We start from the raw sequence: 18060 nt of genomic DNA, 5'->3' as shown, positions 1-18060 counted from the left end.
GGGGTGGGATAAGAGGCAGGAGATCCAAATCTCTGTATCCTGACCAGTGCTATCTTACTTGCAAGATAAGCACACAGTCAGAATTCTGAGAAAATACAATGTGAAGAAAACTCTGATACTTCTAAGAAGTTTGGTTGAAAATCACAGCACAAACTGGGTATCACCAAACCTTTGCCTACTTTCAATTCTACTTTCCTACTTGTATTTAAGATGTCTAAAGTTGAAAAGAACACTCAAAGCATCATCATATCATCTTGTTTAACTACTGTGGATTATCAATGCAGAAAACCTGACAAACTGACCAAGGTTTCTACACAGCATTCACGTCCCACCAGCAACCACGCAATTACAACCTGACACACAGGGGAGGCTGAGAGCCCTACTGAGCAATTTTACTTCCCTTATCCTGCACAATATATGGTGTTTTGGATGCAAATGCAGATGGATTAGCTATTTCTTCAAGAATCATAGACTGTATGAGCTGCATAGCTCTGCTTCTCATTCACATTTTTCTTGCATTCTAACTAGTCTGAAACTCCAGTTCAGCAGACAGAAAAATGTCTTCCTGCAGGCAAGAATGAACAATCTCTCCCCAGTCAGAGCCATGTGTGGGCTATGAGTAATTTTCCAAACATAAAAGGAAGGAAGGAATTTGCTATCCATATATTAACAAGCTAAAACAAGCCAACTTGCAGAAGAAAAGGATCAAAGTGTCTGTTTGAGTCACCTCAAAATTAAACCCCTCCAGGAATGTTTGACACCTCCCTCCCACATGCACATGCATGGGGACATCCCCCCAGTCCCTCCCAGAGCAAAAAGCCAAGCAAAAAGAATGCATCTAGCTCTTTTAGATTAGTATGATACTCCCCAGAGTACACTCACCCTCCTTTTCTCTTTTAACACTAGGCTCTTCTCCCTTCTCCCTCCATGCACATGCGTAAGAGACAATCTTATCCCCATTGTCTATCAAATATGATACTACACTTCACCAAAAAAGATTAACTATAGGTTCAGGTTGGAGACACCACACAGAGATATGACAGGCCCTTCCAAATGCTAGCACAGCAAAAAATAGTATTTATTATCCATAACACAGAGTCTTTAAAGAAATCTGCTTTATAAACAGGAAAAACTGAAAGTGAGAAGCTAAAATATTAGGCAAAGTACCTATACCCATTATAAAAGGTAGTTTCTTCTAGTATTTCCTGGATATTGGTTACATTTGAGCTGCCACTGTCAAGTATATTTCACATAATACTATAGTTACATGTCAAAAGGGCATCTGTGATGTTAAACTCTTCTACATCTTTCTCTCTAGCAAGCTGAAAACTACCCTTACTTGGAGAGAGCTTAAAAAGAAATGTTTGCTTTGCTTAGCTATGAACAACAGCAATAAAAAAACCCTACATTATTCCCCCCAAAAAAGACTAAAGAAGCTCAGTGTTAGCATAAATAGCCTAATTTCATTTCTACTGAAGTGTCAAAATTCCCATTTTTCAGTAGAAGTGTTACAAAGAGGAAAGCAAGTAGGTGATGGGGTTGGTAAGAGATACAAGAGAAGTATTAGAACAGCCAACTGCATCTGCTATCACCCATGTTACATCCCTCAGCTCCACTATACTGAAGGGGGTATAATTTGGGATATAGAAAATGATGTGGCTCACTAACAAACTTAACATCAGTTGCTTCAAAACAACGTGAACTGTGCCAGGCGGAAAGGAGGAAGAGGCAGACTGGGAACAGAATCCTTAGTTTCAAATCCTACCTGCTGAGTCCATCCTTGGGCTTCGAAGTTCTTCTCATAACCACTCTGAAGTTTGCCACCACCTCCTTTGCAGAAGGAGATGCAAAATCAGATAAAAGGGCTCTGAGACACAAACCATTTCAGCTACCATCCTGCCAATGCAGGTTGCAAATGTCAAAAGCTCCCAGCCTCCCCACAGACCTCTAGGGAAACATGGACAAATGGCTTAGTTTTTCTGTGTAGCTGTGTGCCATCTCTAAAATGGAGATACCAGCTTTTTTAATATTGGCATGATCTGCAGACAAGTAGCTTTGAGGAAGAGTACAGCAGTTCAGATACCACAGTAATGTAAGAGCCAGGAAGGAAGGTTTCTATATATTTGTGTCTGAAGATACCTGAAATGTCAGCAGCAATGCCATTTCACTACACATATAAAAGAAAGACAGCAATAAGGGAGGACTGGTTTCTAAAATTATATTACAGTTTTGGAAGCACTGTTGTGTATATGAACATCAGCATTAAGAGAAAAAAAAGATCGGGTTTTTTTCTTCAGTGAACTGGTATATTTCTCCCCCTTCAGAAAGTTTCAGTCATTTGATTAGGAAACTAATTTGTACACAATTACTCACAATTAATGAATAACCTTGTTGCTATAACATGGGTAACTAATAGAATACAGCACACCTTAAAAAAAAAAATGTCCAAAGTGGTATCAACTGTTGCATTTGACAGGACCTCCATATTCAAAGAATTATGCAGGTTGAAAGTATCAACCCAGAAATGCTCTCTTTTCTTCTCTGAGCCTTTTCATACCACTTTTAACCAGGAGCATTTTCATCTCTCCTCTGCTTTCCTACTCATTGCTTCTTCCTTTTTTTCTTTCTTTACTTTTGCTGCACACTGCTCAGCAGTGAGTATACCTAGGAAAATTGTCTGTGCCTCTAGGCTATGAAATCCTCAGTTTTTGTTCTTGTAACCCCAGTAATATGAATTCATGTTTTCCAAGCATTAAATTTCATTAAGTAACACATTCAACTACATGTAAATACATCACTGTATCAACTGTATCATGCTGAAGTTGACTCAATTCTCACGTAAGCACAACACTTTTCTTTCAGAAAGTGCAGAAGAACTTCAGTTCTGAACACTGGAGACAGAGTTACTTGAACTGAAGCTCCAAAATCTATTGCCATGTACAGCAAATTTCACGGCCATGATAAACTAACAGAACTGGCAGCCAGATTGGTGTCACTAAGAAACAAATTGAGCAAGCTCAGCACTTTTCTGTGAGATGTCAAAAAACAGTTAATGACTCATAGGAAATTGATTTGCTCTGCACACATGCTGTCTTTGCCTCACCACTTCAAGTAAAACAAAGTGAAAAATTCTGCCTGCTTCAACACTCCTACTCTATATTGAAATGTTTTTCCCTTCTCAGCTCTACAGGTCTTCATTAGGGAACAACTACAAATAACTAAGGGCACCCACATGAGTAAGTCAAATCAGGTAAAGTGAAATATCCAAAAATGTTAATGCAGACAATACTCCCCTCTACAAGCAAACTGCAAAAAAAGGATCCATTTCCTTGAAAGACTTAAAGGAGAAAGAAACCATGCCACAATGCTCAGGAATGACATCCATGATACTCAGAATAGAAGATGAAAGCATATGAAAGTGACTGACGACTCGGAAGCTCTATCAAGAAAGAGAATCTGCATTTTCTCTGGCAAGGGTCTGATGTCATCACATCAGAACCAGGAGGGCTATCTGCCCATTAGGAGCTTGCACACTGTAGTGAAATGAGGCAACCAGGTGCCACTAATTACCAGGCAGTGGGCATGAGCTTGTGTTAATCCCACCTGTGCCTGATTAGGGCAGGCCCCCACTGCACATGAGCAGGGTTAGGGGGCCAATAAAAGGTACCCTAATCAGGCATAGGTGGGCTTAAGACAAGCTCATGCCACTCCCTGGTAATTAGTGGCACCTGGTTGCCTCATTTCACTACAGCACACTGCTACCGGCAGAACTGACCAGCACCCCCAAGCAGAACACTTCTTGACACTTCCCAGTAGCCAGAGGCCTTCCCTTCCCTTCCCACCCAGCACCCACAGCCCTCCTCTAAGCACAGGATGCACAATTCCACCCGGGTAAGCCACAAGACACCTTGCTGTGCAGATGACACTTTAGAACCTGAAGTTGTTTTGCAAGAGGTAGGAACAATTATTGCCTCCAAAAAGACAGAAAATGGATACCAGTCAGGCTAAGTCCAGCTCTCAGTGAGTATCATTTTACACTCCAAGCTACGTTACTGATGAGAGCACCAGCACGAGTCATGGATATACAAAATATACAACAGTCAAGTCTGCTTTGATTGAATTTCATTAGCCCTGTGCTCTAACCAGTAGTCACCACATTACTTAAAAACAAAATAAAACCCAATTGAAAAAATTCTATTAAAGGAAGCAAAGTGATACCTTGTTTCATACCAAGTCAGCCTAACCACAATTTTCTATTAAGCAGAATAATTTTGGTTTCATAAAATCTCACACTGGCAGGGATCACAGTTTCACTAAAAACACACAGATAAGGCACTAACCAGCTCAAATGGGTGATACTACTTTTTTTAAACTAAACTATGAGTTAACATTTCAGTCCTAGTTTTCCCCCAGTACTGTTCTCCACTTGCAGATGCATGATTTCACAGGTGAACACAGCCACTCTTCCTCTAGTGGTTCAAAATTTTTCTTTCTTAGGAGTAGCACACTATCTCCTGCAGACCATAAGCAAAGCTGGGGTGATTCATGACCTAGTCTCTAGCTTTAGAAAAGGTCAGAGTTTACCAAGAGGGGAAAAAAAATGAAAAATAATCACAAATTAGGTACAGCCCACAAAACAGCACAAAAGCAGAATATGAGATGGAAAACACAAGCTTTTTAATCCTCAAAAGGCAAGAAGTCTACGAAAGAAAATTAAGTCTCCAGCCAATATTGAAACTATTTCTTCCCCTGCAACTTCATCAGATAACTTCAAACATGTAACTCATTTAATATAGACAGAAAAATCCTAACACAAGATTCAAGCCTACACACTGAAGTATGTTTTTGTACATACTTCAAAAACATACTTTTTTTTTTGCCATACAACATGGCAAAATAGCTTAAAAATATTTTAAGTAACCAATAAAAAGAAGTAAGCCAAGTAAAGGAGTACTGTCATCCATTAAAATACTGCCGAATATCAAAAGCTCTCAAAATAATGAAGAACAGCTGGACTCAAGCTGCAGCAAGGCCACTGCTGAGTATCTGCTGAAAGGGAATAACTGCAAGGTTACAACAAGCACTAAAGTTGAGACTTTCTGGAAAACAACTACAGAATTATTGTCAATCACTTCTTTACAGAGTCAAAACTTTAAAAGAAAGAGCCTGAGACTTGAAAATACTTAATTGTCATATTTTACTTAAAAATTGAAGATGCACCTCTAAAATACATGCATTGTTGATATTTGAAAAATATAATTTTGCTTCCAGCAAACAAATCAAAGCACAAGAGCAGCTAAGATAGAACAGTACTTTTCAGATGCTTGTAACATTACAGCTCGAAAAACCTCACAGTACTTGGAGTAGACAGGAGAAAGCTAAGGGGAATTTTAAGAAACAGATTAATAGCAACCTAGTTGTTTTGACTGTGACCTATTAAACTAAAAGTTTATTACTTAAAATCCAGTCTACTACAACCCTTATCTATTTAAACTACCTCTGGAAATGCCAGGTTTCCTGGACACTGCAGTAATAGGTCATAAATTGGACAACATTTCATCCTCCAAATCAAATCCATATGAACTGAAAATAAAAACAGTTCTGAAGGCTGAGAGTTGCTGATTGCTGCAAGAGTAAGTGAATGACTGCAAAAAAGATAGCACAGGTCAGGAAAGGCTTATTTTTCACTACTGAGATACCTTGTGTTATCAGGAGTTTTTCAAACACAAATCATATTGATAATAGTGTTTGCAACCCAAATGTAACTTTTTACTAATTGCTGACATTGTGCTTTTGCCAGGTTATGGATAATTTACCTCTTTTTTAACATTTGTATATTTATATACATATATGTAACGCTCAGCTGTCTGTATTTTGGTAATAAAATGTTCCCTTTTGGTTGATGAAGGAGCTGTTATCTGCTTTTAGTTCATAAACACACAGTCTGTTGCTATGGTTGGGAAATGAGAGCCTAGAACCTGACTAGGTATACAGTTAAATTTATTGCTGTTGATTTTAGTATACAGTCAATATTTTAAAAAAATTCTTATAAGGCTGTGGAGCACAGATCATGTCTCTCTCTTCACTAGCCCCCAGGGGCAGAAAACAAGGATGTTTGCAATGTGGTACAGACCCTAACACTGCTGCAGCTTGGTGTTACAAAGCACCTCAGCTCCAAAAGAAATCCTCTAACGGAGTAATCCATTAGCTTGTTGTTGGTATCAAACAGCCAGGAATACCTGGAGCTACGCCTGGCCAGAGCACCTCTCAGTCTCTCCTGGTACACCAATTCCACTTCACACTAAAGCACACACAGCATACAAAGAGGGGAGGAAGGCCATAGGACCTCCAAAGCCTGTACACATGCCTGTGATGTGGAAGGCTCGGACTCAAGCTGCTGCTCTCCTCTGCTTCAACACTGAGGATGAGCTCCCCAAACACAATGCTGGCTGCCTCTTCCTGGTTCAATGAACACTGGATTATTTACTGTAACAGTCCAGTCTCAAATTCCAAAATCAACTTATCCCCTCCTACCCAATGGGATGCCCTCAATGTGCCCCATCCTCCCAACAAATAACTTTTCTGTCTGGCAGAAACAAGTCATCTCCACCAGGCACTACACACCCAGCTGCTGCCCTCAGCCTGGCTTTGGCGAGGCAGCAGAGGACTGAGCTACAGACACTGCAGCTGCCAGAGGACAGGGAGAAGTGGCAGCCACTCCTGCAAGGACAAGAAGCAACAGCAACAAACTGATGCTGAGCAGCAGGACAGAAGGGGGTACAACATGTGGCTGTCTGGGCCCTCCTCACCCCCTTCAGAGAAAAGATGGCAAATCGGAGTGGAGTGTCCCCTGGGCCACTTACGGCTGCAATGACCTGATCAATCACTAAAACAGAGATACAGACACCAAATGACAGAAAAAACTCAAAATAAATTAATCAGGAACACAAAAACATCCTCATTTGACAATCAGGAAGCCTTGCAAAGACCTGAAGCTCTTGTCCGAGATATTTTCATGCTGAAAAACATCAGACACAATGTGCTTTGCTTTTTTTATCAATGAAAAGAATCATTGCGAGAGAAAATATTTCTGCAAACGTAAACAGTCCTCATCCAATTACACATTAGTGGCTCCTTTTTTCATCTTACTATGAATGAGTTTTACTAGTACTAGCTGCAGAAAAAAGGGAAGGATAGAAAGACATACGAAAGAAGGAAGCCAACTAATTTTACTTCAACTAAGAGACAGCTGTAAATACAATGTACAAAATACAACTTCAATAGCTTTGATATTTCTAGGATGTTTGCTTCCCCCACCTAATTGTCTGCCCATCACTAAAATAATTTGCTGCTAAGCACCTACAGGACCCCAAGGGATCACCCAAAAGAAGGTTCTTCAGCAACAGCTCAGGTGTGTAGCTGAGACATAAGGACCCTTCTTAGGATATGATAACTTCTCATTACTTCTGTATTTGAGCCCTCTGTATGCGAAGTGTAGGAGCTAAGGTTAACTTGGCCTGGAAACATTCTTCTTTTCCAGGCCTCACTTCTTTGTGGCTGGTCAGTCTTACCCTATCAATCCACCATAGTGCTATAAAGGTGAGACATCTCTGAATGGTAAACTACAGGAACTGCTTCACAGTGCTATTTCATTCAAACAATTAATTTTAATTCTTCATTCTCACTGAGCTAACCAAGTACCTTGCTTAACACGTGGACAAATACTTACACTGTGATCTTCTCAACTTTACTCAGTGACTCAGTGTCAGAATTAGGAATCAGACTACACATGCAATATTTTAGGTTGTACTTAAAGGGAAAAAAAGTGTGGCAAAGCTGTACTTACATTAATACATAGCATTTTTCACATCAGAAGAAGACAGTGGCAAACAGTAGCGTGCAAGCTGTTTTAATACATTTTTCCTCCACCCAAAAAAATAAAAGCTGTATTTCTGATTAATTTAGGGCAACTGATGGATAAGGCACATTCAGAACTTGTTACTATGGTAGGAATTGTACATTCTTAACAAGGAGAATCAGTCAGGACCAGGAGATTCATACAGCATACAAATGAGTTAACAACTGCAACTGGAAGCCAGAAAAACATGACTACAAGTTCTCACTAGGAATAAAATACAACTCTAGGCCCTAAAATTAAATGTCTAACCAACTACTATAATTCTTGTAGTAGTTTAGGTACTTCAAGATTAATCTATTTGTATTGCCAATTTTTTACCAAATTACACCTGTTCTGCAATCTTAGCACTGCCTGCTATTTTGGATACCATCTCTGGTTTTGTTTCTGTTGAACTGTATGTTTAGGGAACACACAAGTAATTACACTCATTATGTTTTGCTCACATAAGCCTCACTGATCTCTCCAAAATACCATCTCAGTCTCTGTCATTTTTTTTGTCTTTTGGTCATTTCCAGAGAAAGCAAGTCAGACACAAAAGAGAAAAAGAATTTCTCTACCAGCTTGGTCAGACACTAAAAGAAATCGCTGTATTCTTTCAATCTTCCATGCTATTATATGACAATTTCAGTGATACCACATCTTATAGAATCATAGAATCATAGAATTGGCTGGGTTGGAAGGGACCTCAGAGATCATCAAGTCCAACCCTTGAACCACCGTTGCGGTTGCTAGACTATGGCACTGAGTGCCACATCCAGTCTCTTTTTAAATATCTCCAGGGATGGAGAATCCACTACTTCCCTGGGCAGCCCATTCCAATGCCTCATCACCCTCTCGGTAAAGAAATTCTTTCTAATATCCAACCTAAACTTCCCCCAGCACAACTTAAGACCATGCCCTCTTGTCTTGCTGAGAGTTGCCTGGGAAAAGAGACCAACCCCCACCTGGCTACACCCTCCTTTCAGGGAGTTGTAGAGAGTGATGAGGTCTCCTCTGAGCCTCCTCTTCTCCAGGCTGAACAGCCCCAGCTCCCTCAGCCTATCCTCATAGGATCTGTGCTGGATCCCTTCACCAGCCCGGTTGCCCTCCTTTGGACCCGCTCCAGGACCTCGAGCTTATGGCCTAAAAGAAAGCTAAGTCTAAAGAATGGACTCACATACCACCCTGCGAGCTGCAGTGCCAGAGAAAGAACCCACAACAGGGATTTCTCTCCGTGTTCCTGCTACATTTTCTGCATGTCCAGGAAACAAGAGTGGGAAACTGTGATCCAGTGGACTGTGTCGTGCCTGGTCAGTGCTTATGCCAAAAACTGCTTACGACCTGAGCAGTTGTCAGAAGAGTGACAAAAATCCCGAACCTCCATAAGGATCATTAATCTTAGAAACGCACCAATAAACACCTAGAAACTTTGAGTCTTCTTTAAGGCAACTGGCAGCTTTAGCCAGTGATTGCAAAGAGAAGTTTGGCGTCGGGAGAGAGTTGGGTGAGTACCAAAGACACGAACGACACAGATGCTTTGAAGCGTTTCAGGGCGGCCCCAACCGGAGCTGGCAGGGGACGGCGACATGAAAAGACGAGATCCGGGGCGGCTCCACGCAGCCGGTCGGACCCCAGCTCCGTACCGGGGCTTCCCCTTGCCCAACAAACCCGAACTTTCAGAAAAGAAAAAAAAAAAAAAAAAAAGCGTGCCTCGCAACTAGGCTGTTCGGGGCCCGAGAGAGACCCATCCGGGCCGAAGAGACACGGCAGCGCCCTCCTGGCGCCTCGGCCGAACCCTGGATGCAGACTGCGCGCGCTCCGGACCACCGCCGAACCTCCCCCGAACCTCCCTTCCCCCGGCGCCGCTCCGCCACCTCTGCTCCCCTCCTCACACACAAACCTTTAAAACGCTCTCCCGGCAGACAGCGCTCCCGAACTTTTTCACCTGCCCCAGTTCCAAACCCGGCCTTGCACCGCGAGCGAGCGAGTGAGCCAGCAGGCAGGAAGACCCCGCCGAGCTCCCAGAAGTTGACCCCACAAGCGCCGCCTCTCCTCAGCGCTGGCGGCCGAGGCAGCGCAGCCCACCGAGGGGCCTCCCTCCTCCCAGCCCCACCACGAACAAAGCCCGGGCGAGCCCCTTCTCCCGCGGTCCCCACGGCAGACGAAGTTTACCTCGCTTCCCCGGCTCCGCGGCAGGGCAGGGCAGGGCAGGGCTGGGCGGCTCGGCCGGAGAGCAGGAGCAGTGATCCCTCTCCTCCAGCGCCACACACACCGTTGTTCTTATTTGTTACGGTCCCTCCCGCCGGGGAGAAACCTCCAGCGCTTCGATCGAGCTTGAGGAGGAGGCGGGGAAAAGGTGCATCGCCCAGCTCCCCGCGCTAGGCCCCGCAGCGATCACCAAAGCCGCGGCAACACCGCCTCCCTCCCTCCCCGCCAGCCCGCCCGCCGCAACACGGTGCGATCACCCCCGCCCCTCCAGACAGCCCCCACGCCCCGCCCGGGACGCTTGTCGCCTGGGGGCAGGGGAGGCTCCGAGCGGAGCGGAGGGAAGGGGAACGAAGGGGAGCGCTGCCACGCAGCAGAGTTTTGGAAGTCTGAGTTCTCCCTGCCTGCACCCCGGTGGGTTTGAGCTTCTCTGCCAAGCTGGGAGCCGCAGCTCTTGGGCCGCGAGCGGTTCCCTCTCTGCGGCCGTGTCTGCCGGCTAAGGTGTGACCTTAGGTGTGACATGTGGGCAGACACCTCTGCACAGCGGCCACGGTAAGGAGACACAAACCAGGCGGGTACTGAGGGGCCTGCACCAACGCAGCATCTGAGGTGCCAGGAAAACCTCAAAATCCCCGCTCAGCCGCTGTTTCCCAGCGTACGTGTGTTCGTGCAAATACCGTTCTTCACTGCGCTGATAGTTAACGCTGTTGACACGCCAGGAACTACCTCTCCCTCGAAGTAATTCGAAGGGCAGCTCTGCGGCTGAAGTTCCTGAAGGATCCACCACCTCTATAGCTGCTGCCACTCACAGAATGGGGTAACTTTCATGACATAAAAACCAGCCAAAAAAGGATGGCAGGAGGGAAACAGGTACTACTATTTCTCAGCATTTCAGAAAGCAGAGGTCTCGCTGCAGCTAGAAGAAATCAGAGTTCATGTCCTTCTTATAGTGAAAAATGCCATCCTCAGAGTTACCCTGAAGCTTAAATGAAACAGGCAGAACCCGAGGCTCATTCCTTGCATTAAAAAAAAACGAAACAAAAGACACAATAAAAAATAATATAATAATAATGTAGTGTTCACTGGAGCAAAGTGGAATTTAATTAATAAACAGGATTGAGATCCCTAACCTGGATCACTCTGTCACGGCAGATAGCTGAGACCTCACCTGAAACTTCGATGAATATCAGTAGAAACAAAGGTTAAGTATTTGAAAATCTCTCTTATGACTAAGGACTCTGTGTAAAAAGGGCGACTAGATTAACATGATCTCTTTGTAGCTTGATCCTGACACAAACTCATTGAAGTTAATACTAAACAGGAAAAGCTGCCATACTTCATTACTCTTAAAGGCAAGATTTATGGCCAGCCCATTCTACCACTAGGCATTTTCCCTGGCTGGTTTAGGCAATACAGCAATACAGTGTTTAATATTAGAAAACCCTTGGCACTGAGGAGGAAGGACCCCAAGAAATACAGATCTCTCGAGATCTCAGAGCTGGGCTCCAAAGTTCAACTCTGAGCCTGTTCTTTGCAATGAGTATGGGTAGAGGCAGGCAGGTGACCATATAGAGGGCAACAACATTCAAATACAGATATTACTTACTCAAAAGCAGCATAATAATGAGCACTGAGCAAACAGAAGCCAAACTAGGTCCCAGATACACTTAGTATTTCTCATTTGAACAAGACCGTATTGCTGGAAAAGCTCCAGCATGTTTAGAAACCAGACATAATCAAAATCCTTTGTTCATCATTCCATCTTAAATCTCTTCTCCCCTTTTGTGACAAGAGAAAGAGAGCTTGTGTTACAAACCTTTTAGACATGTGCAGAGACACAGTTTCTCTTAAACTTCCTGCTGGAATAATGCCATCTGCACGACCCCCAATGTATGGCTCATATTTAAATAATACAAATAAAATATATTTACAAATGTATTTTATTTATACAAATATAAAAATATATACAAATACAAATTTAAATAATGCATCCCTAAATCAAGCTGAGAGACTTTGGAAACGAGATCAAGCTCTTAATCAACAGTACTCAAGTGCACACAATCAGCACCTTCAAAGCCTCACAAAATTTGGCTTTTTTCATATAGCCCCATCACATGAATCATTTTCACCAACAAAACAAAAAAGAGGATTACAATCAGCTTCTAGTTTTCAAGCAAAAGTTTCAAAACTCCAGCCCAAAGGAAAGAAGGCAGAAATTACTGTATTCTTTTAAAAATTAAACTTTCATGTGATTTAGCACTCTGACTCCAGCAATGCTTCATATATATACAGACAACAGCTTCCAGATACACATATTTTTACACGTAAATGACACTAGCCAAAAATATACTTATTTCTACATACCACCTGAAATAGAAAATGAAGACTCAATGTCAGGAAGTTCATTTTTTAGGGCTACTGCCACAGTGTTAGCTTAGCATAACTACATGTTCTTTACTTTTTATAACACACGGCTTTGACAAACAGTATCATCATACATGCCTACATCCTTAATGATCACCTCTATATTATGAATTCCTCCTCTCTCATTTTCCTTGGGAATGGGGAAGAATAGGAAGGGAGAGAGAAAAAGCTGTGTCTGTTTTGAAGAGCTTTCAATGTACTTAAACCTGCCTAGAGGTGTAGTCAACAACCAAGTTAAATATTCATCTCATCTACACATCTGCTGAATCAAGGAATCTGCTGGGTGAAGGGAGCTGCTAGGCTAACCTGCCAATCACAATAGCCTTGCTTTGTATCTTAGTGTCATCACAAACACTTTTAAAAATTCCAGAGAAAGGAGTAGGAAGAGTGATGGTAGTGATTCCTACCTTTTATGTGCTGGGGGTCACTTGTCCCTCATTTTGCATGGCCCTTTATTCTTACTGGTTTCCACAGAAGCATCCAAATTATAGTACAAGTCAAGTAAACAAATAAAGCTTTTGCTTACTCAGTCAGCACTGAGCTGAAACTAGCCATCTGTAGTTGTCAGCAGCCGAGAACTTGAAGAGCAACTTATGCAAAAATCACGGCACAGAAAAATGATTTTCAGTCCTTTCTACCTGTTGCTATTCTGCCAAAAGATTACTCTTTCATGTGCAAAAAATATATACACATTGATATTATGTGCCATCATAAGGCATACAGATACACATCACATTTGTGTCAAGTGTATTTGAGACACCAAGTTTCCACCAAGATATACCCTTTCAAAGCAAGCCACTTCATACAAATTTATAATAATCTAATTTCAGTTTCAGAGATCACAAAATAATAGATCTTTTTGTAGCTACTTAAAACTAAATAACATAAATAGCACCATAAAAATTCACAGCATTTTGTAAATGTAGTGCGAGTAGTATATGTTATACAAAGCACCAGTCACACAAGGTAATACAGGCTTTTCTGCAGCCTTCACAGGTTTTCTTTAGACTTAGCAATTTCAATGGTTTTTCACTGTAGTTTCTTATTAATGCTTTTTTGTTCTTTCAAGAAAAACAAAAAGGAGGAACAGCTCTAGGAAACTGGTGACTAGCAAAAAAATCATTGGATAACGTTAAGCACCAGGCATTTTTTTCGTGATATCAAAATGGATTAAGTATTGGACGACATGAGTACAGTGCTCATTGTAAACAAATGAGCCTACCTTAAACCAGCATAGCCCTACCTTTACTTCCCACTGTTTTCAGCATGCCTGTATTACCCTGTAGTGAGTGATGTCACTGAACCCTTACTTCTGCCTTGCAAGCTGATAACCTGGAAAGATGTAATCATTCACTAGGAAATTGTGGCAAATTAGAACAAAGAGAAAATGTTGTAAACACTGTGCAACATTCTTGTCCTTGTCCATTCTTCATAAAGAATCACAGTACCAAACTAGAATCAGACTAATGATAGATTTTTCTGCTGCTGTAGTTATTTGTATGGTTTAGAGACATTTTGTATGTTTCTTTTGGTTTTGTACCAACTGAGTGTTTCAGAAGGGTAATGTAGATTGGCTTTTCATTGCCACACCTGTAACACAATCACTTGTTTGTTTGATTAGTTAGCAGATTTAATATGAGCTTTATGACAACAAGAGATACCATGTTCCCTAGAACATGATAGAAAGTAGGTCACATCGATCGATTCCTAGAACATCTTGTTAAATATGGTCAGTTGATGTGGTAGCTGGAAAATTAATGAAATTTGAGGCTTAAGTGCCCAAAGGTGATGTGTGTGTGTGTACTGTAAACAGTACACAAATGAGACCATTATTACTTGTACATCACTATAGCTATAAGGATTTCTACTTCAGAAAACAAAACTTAGCTACCAAAGAACTCTGGAGTTTTTTTGTTGTGAAGAAAAATGTAAGCACTGGTAATTTGCACTTTTTGTGTGTGTGCTAACTGCTTATGGAAATAAGACCTGAAGTTCAGGGTAAGTTTGAAATTGTTTCTCACTGTCTTTTGTTAAGATTAACATCCCATCTGAGCAAGATAGTTTTCTAGCAATTTTCTTCAAAACAGAGTACTAGGTTCTGGAAATTGCCTAACAGACTGTCACAGTTTAGCAGTTTGGGTGGGCCACAAACCTAATGACAGAATTCCTCTCTATTCCCCTGCACAGAAAGGAAAGATAAAAGGGGAATAAAGACTGGAGACCTTAAGCTGGAAACTGAAAACAATTGGATATAGATTTTACTAACACAAGGGAAAGGTAATAACATAAAGGATAGGATAGCAAAGAATACAGATATATACAAATATATACACAACCTGATAGCACATGGCAAACTGTTGGGAAGGAACAACAGCACGGGCAGCAGGAGGAGAGAGGAAAAAGAAGGAGAAGCTGCTGCCTTTCTGATCTTTTATATAGTATGGCCAGAAATGGGATGGAATAGATCCCTCCCTCTGCTTTCCACCTCTCTCAGTATCCAAAAGCTCTCCTTCTTCAGTTCCTCCTGTTTAAACAATTACATTCCCCCCCTTATTCCATTCCATTCCATTCCATTCCATTCCATTCCATTCCATTCCATTCCATTCCATTCCATTCCATTCCATACTCATTCACCTGGCAATGCCCTGTCTTTAAACAAGATTTTTGTTAAGTCCAGGCTGCAGATCCTATTCATGGCAGTTTCTCAAAGCCAGACAGATGGTGCAGGGTCTGTCAGGGTTCACGCCCTCAAGTGCTGCAAGCTCTTGCAGAGACTCCTGGACACCACTTCATTATCCTGGGGAAAAAACACTTAATACACCTAATTACTATTATACAACAATTAAAACTACACAAAGAGAAACTAGATTCTCTCAGATAGAGTTAGGTTCCCCTGTGGTACACAAAGGGCTTCCCCATCCTCCTGCATAACCCACCTAGTATGTCCTGGACCTTGAGCAGAAATAGTCCCATGGATGAGTTTGTCTTTGCCCAAAGCAGGATAGATCCAAACAGTTTTTCCCAACAGGTCCCTTTCTCACACAACAGGGACTTTATCCCCATCCACTTTTGTAGAAGGTCTGATTGAGCAGACCTGGCTCAATTGATAGATCCCCTACTGCTAACTAGCCAGGTGGCTTCTGCCAAATGCATATCCCAGTTTTTGAAAGTCCCATTACCCATTGCGTTCAGGTTGGTTTCCATCAAGCCGTTGTAGAGTTTGATTTTGCCAGATGCTGGTGCATGATAGGGGATATGGTGTATCCACTCTACACCGTGCTCTTTAGCCCAGTTGTCTGTGAGATGAGTCCCACTGTCTGGCTCAGTCCTCTCTGGGCTACTGTGCCACCACAACACTTCCCTTTCGAGCCCCAGAACAGTCTTATGGGCAGTGCCATGAGGCACAGGGTATGTTTCCAACCACCCAGAGCTTGCTTCAGCCATTGTGAGCCCATAGTGCTTCCCCTGGCAAGTCTGAGGGAGTGTGATGTAATCTGCCAGGCCTCTCCATGTTGTATTTACACCAACATCCCCTGTACCACAAAGGTTTTAACCATATAGCTTGTTTGATTGCTGCACATACATCACAATCATCAGTAACCTGTGTAATAATGTCTAAAGTTAAATTCACCCCTCAGTCACAGGCCCATTGGTGACCTGAAGTGCCATGGGCCCAGTGAGCTAAGCACAGTTCAGCTCTGTGCTCCCACTCTGAATCTGTTTGAAACACTTCAGCTGCCTGGTCCACCTGATGGTTTTGCTGCTGTTCTCCAGTGGCCCCACTCTTAGGAACGTGGTGTCCACATGCTGTACCCTCACCCTCAGTGTCTCTAACCGGGCAGTGATATCTTTGCCACAGAGTGGCAGCCCAAATAGGCCTCCCCTGTGCTGCCAGCGCTCCCGTTTCCATCCCTTCAGCCACATGCAAATTAGCATGCTAATATCTCACTTGTTCAGTACTTTATCTTGGCTTGCCAGCCTTACAATGAAAGATTAAATTAAATCTAATAGCTTCTCTTTTCATATGGCTATTCTGCAATCTCTCTAAAGCTTTCTCCTGTAACTACCTACATCAAATACAGAGATGGACACTGGCACTTTCAAAACAACAAAGCAATTGTACAGTTACAGAACTCTTAAGTTCAGTGATCAGCCCAATAACTTCAAGCTTTGAAATATTCAGTGAAAGAAGGGATCCAGAGATTTGATTTCTTCCATTTATAAGTGTAAAAGTTCTCAAGTGTATTTGTGCACTGGTATGACAGTTTCAGTAACTTTTGTTTGCATCAGTTACTGTACAAATCACATAGAGAGGGATTTAACACGACGAACAATTGGGCCTTCCTTGCTCAACAGATTTCTGTCATGTCTATGCAAAACTGTAAGTAACATTCCAAACCACATGCTCTCCACTTCTCACAACATTACTGTGTATGTTTGGTACACATCTAAAGGCCTCATTATCCTCGGAGCCTTTCCCACCACAGGAAGCTTGCCTTGTTTCCCAGTTGCACTCCTCACCACTTCTGAGACACAGATGAAGGGTTTCCCTTATGCTTCTGCCACACATTGCACTGGTACCAACAGACTGTGTTCAGGTTTTGTTTCTAAATGGAACAGCCCAGCATTTTGTCGAGATTGCTCTCAATGTGATAGTTCAAAAGCAGTCACCAAAGACAGTCAAATCCTTCAGTACTTGTGAAAAATAAGGGTTTAAAATTGTAGGTTATTGTTTTGTTGAGTGTATCTTTCAGTTTGGTAGTGTTTGTTTGGTCAGTTTGTTGAGACAGTTTGTTGTGTCCTGTTGTTTTGGGGTGTATTTGTAAGTGTATGTTTAAGGAACAAAAGCCAGACAAACAGGAGGAGTGGCCGACTGCAGGGGCCCGCGAAACGGACGTAACATGAAACCATTCCCCTCAGCAGCAGAGCGAAGCCCGCGAAATGTGAAACCGTTCCCATCGACAACAGAGAGAAGCCCGCGAAGCACGAACCAGTGCTGGGAGAGCCCGCGGTTTGGGAACCAATGATGAACTGATGGGAGACTGAGGGGAAGGGCTTTGTGAAAAGTATAAAGGGCCGGCTTCACCTTATTGAAGGTGCGAGCCGGTGGTGGGGCTGCGGCCCCCCCGGCCGCCCAGCGTGCTGCAGCATGCTGCTTTACTTACATCTCTCTCAATAAAAAGTTTTTGAGTCATGTCAGCGTTTTTGACAGTACTGAAGAACAAAAAATATTTCTTGTCTTCAATTGCAACTCTCTAGGAAGCAAAAGATTTCTGGTCAGCTTTTATATTTAGGTAATGACTAGAAATGCTCGTTAGTTTTTCCAGACAGCTATAAAAATTATCATTCTAAGAAAATACACCATTTTTTTGCTTGTAGAGTGAGAGGGAAAAAGTGGGTCTGCTCTGTCTGAGCTGCACATAGTTGGAGAAGAAGTCTACACTTCACATGTTTCAGGTATACAAGTCAGTGTTGAACTCCATACCCTGAATGTCACTATGACTTGACAGGGACCTCTGAAACATCAGAATTTA

General features: G+C 42.5%; 1 protein-coding gene across 7 annotated transcripts in view; it reads right to left on the bottom strand.

Moving 5' to 3' along the window:
• Nucleotides 1–10157, bottom strand: part of TNS3 (tensin 3) — a 177400-nt gene extending 167243 nt beyond the window's left edge. For 6 of the 7 annotated variants that reach the window (XM_030445319.1, XM_030445318.1, XM_030445326.1 and 3 more), the window contains exon 1: nucleotides 10070–10157. The gene's annotated coding sequence lies outside the window, so the exon portion shown is untranslated. The remainder of the gene's footprint in view (nucleotides 1–10069) is intronic. The other variant, XM_030445328.1, reaches the window with a different exon arrangement.
• Between the last annotated feature and the right edge of the window lie 7903 nt (nucleotides 10158–18060).

Source organism: Calypte anna, chromosome 2 (assembly GCF_003957555.1).
Source record: "Calypte anna isolate BGI_N300 chromosome 2, bCalAnn1_v1.p, whole genome shotgun sequence".
Classification (NCBI taxonomy): Eukaryota; Metazoa; Chordata; class Aves; order Apodiformes; family Trochilidae; genus Calypte; species Calypte anna.
This window is presented reverse-complemented; position numbering and strand designations above follow the sequence as displayed.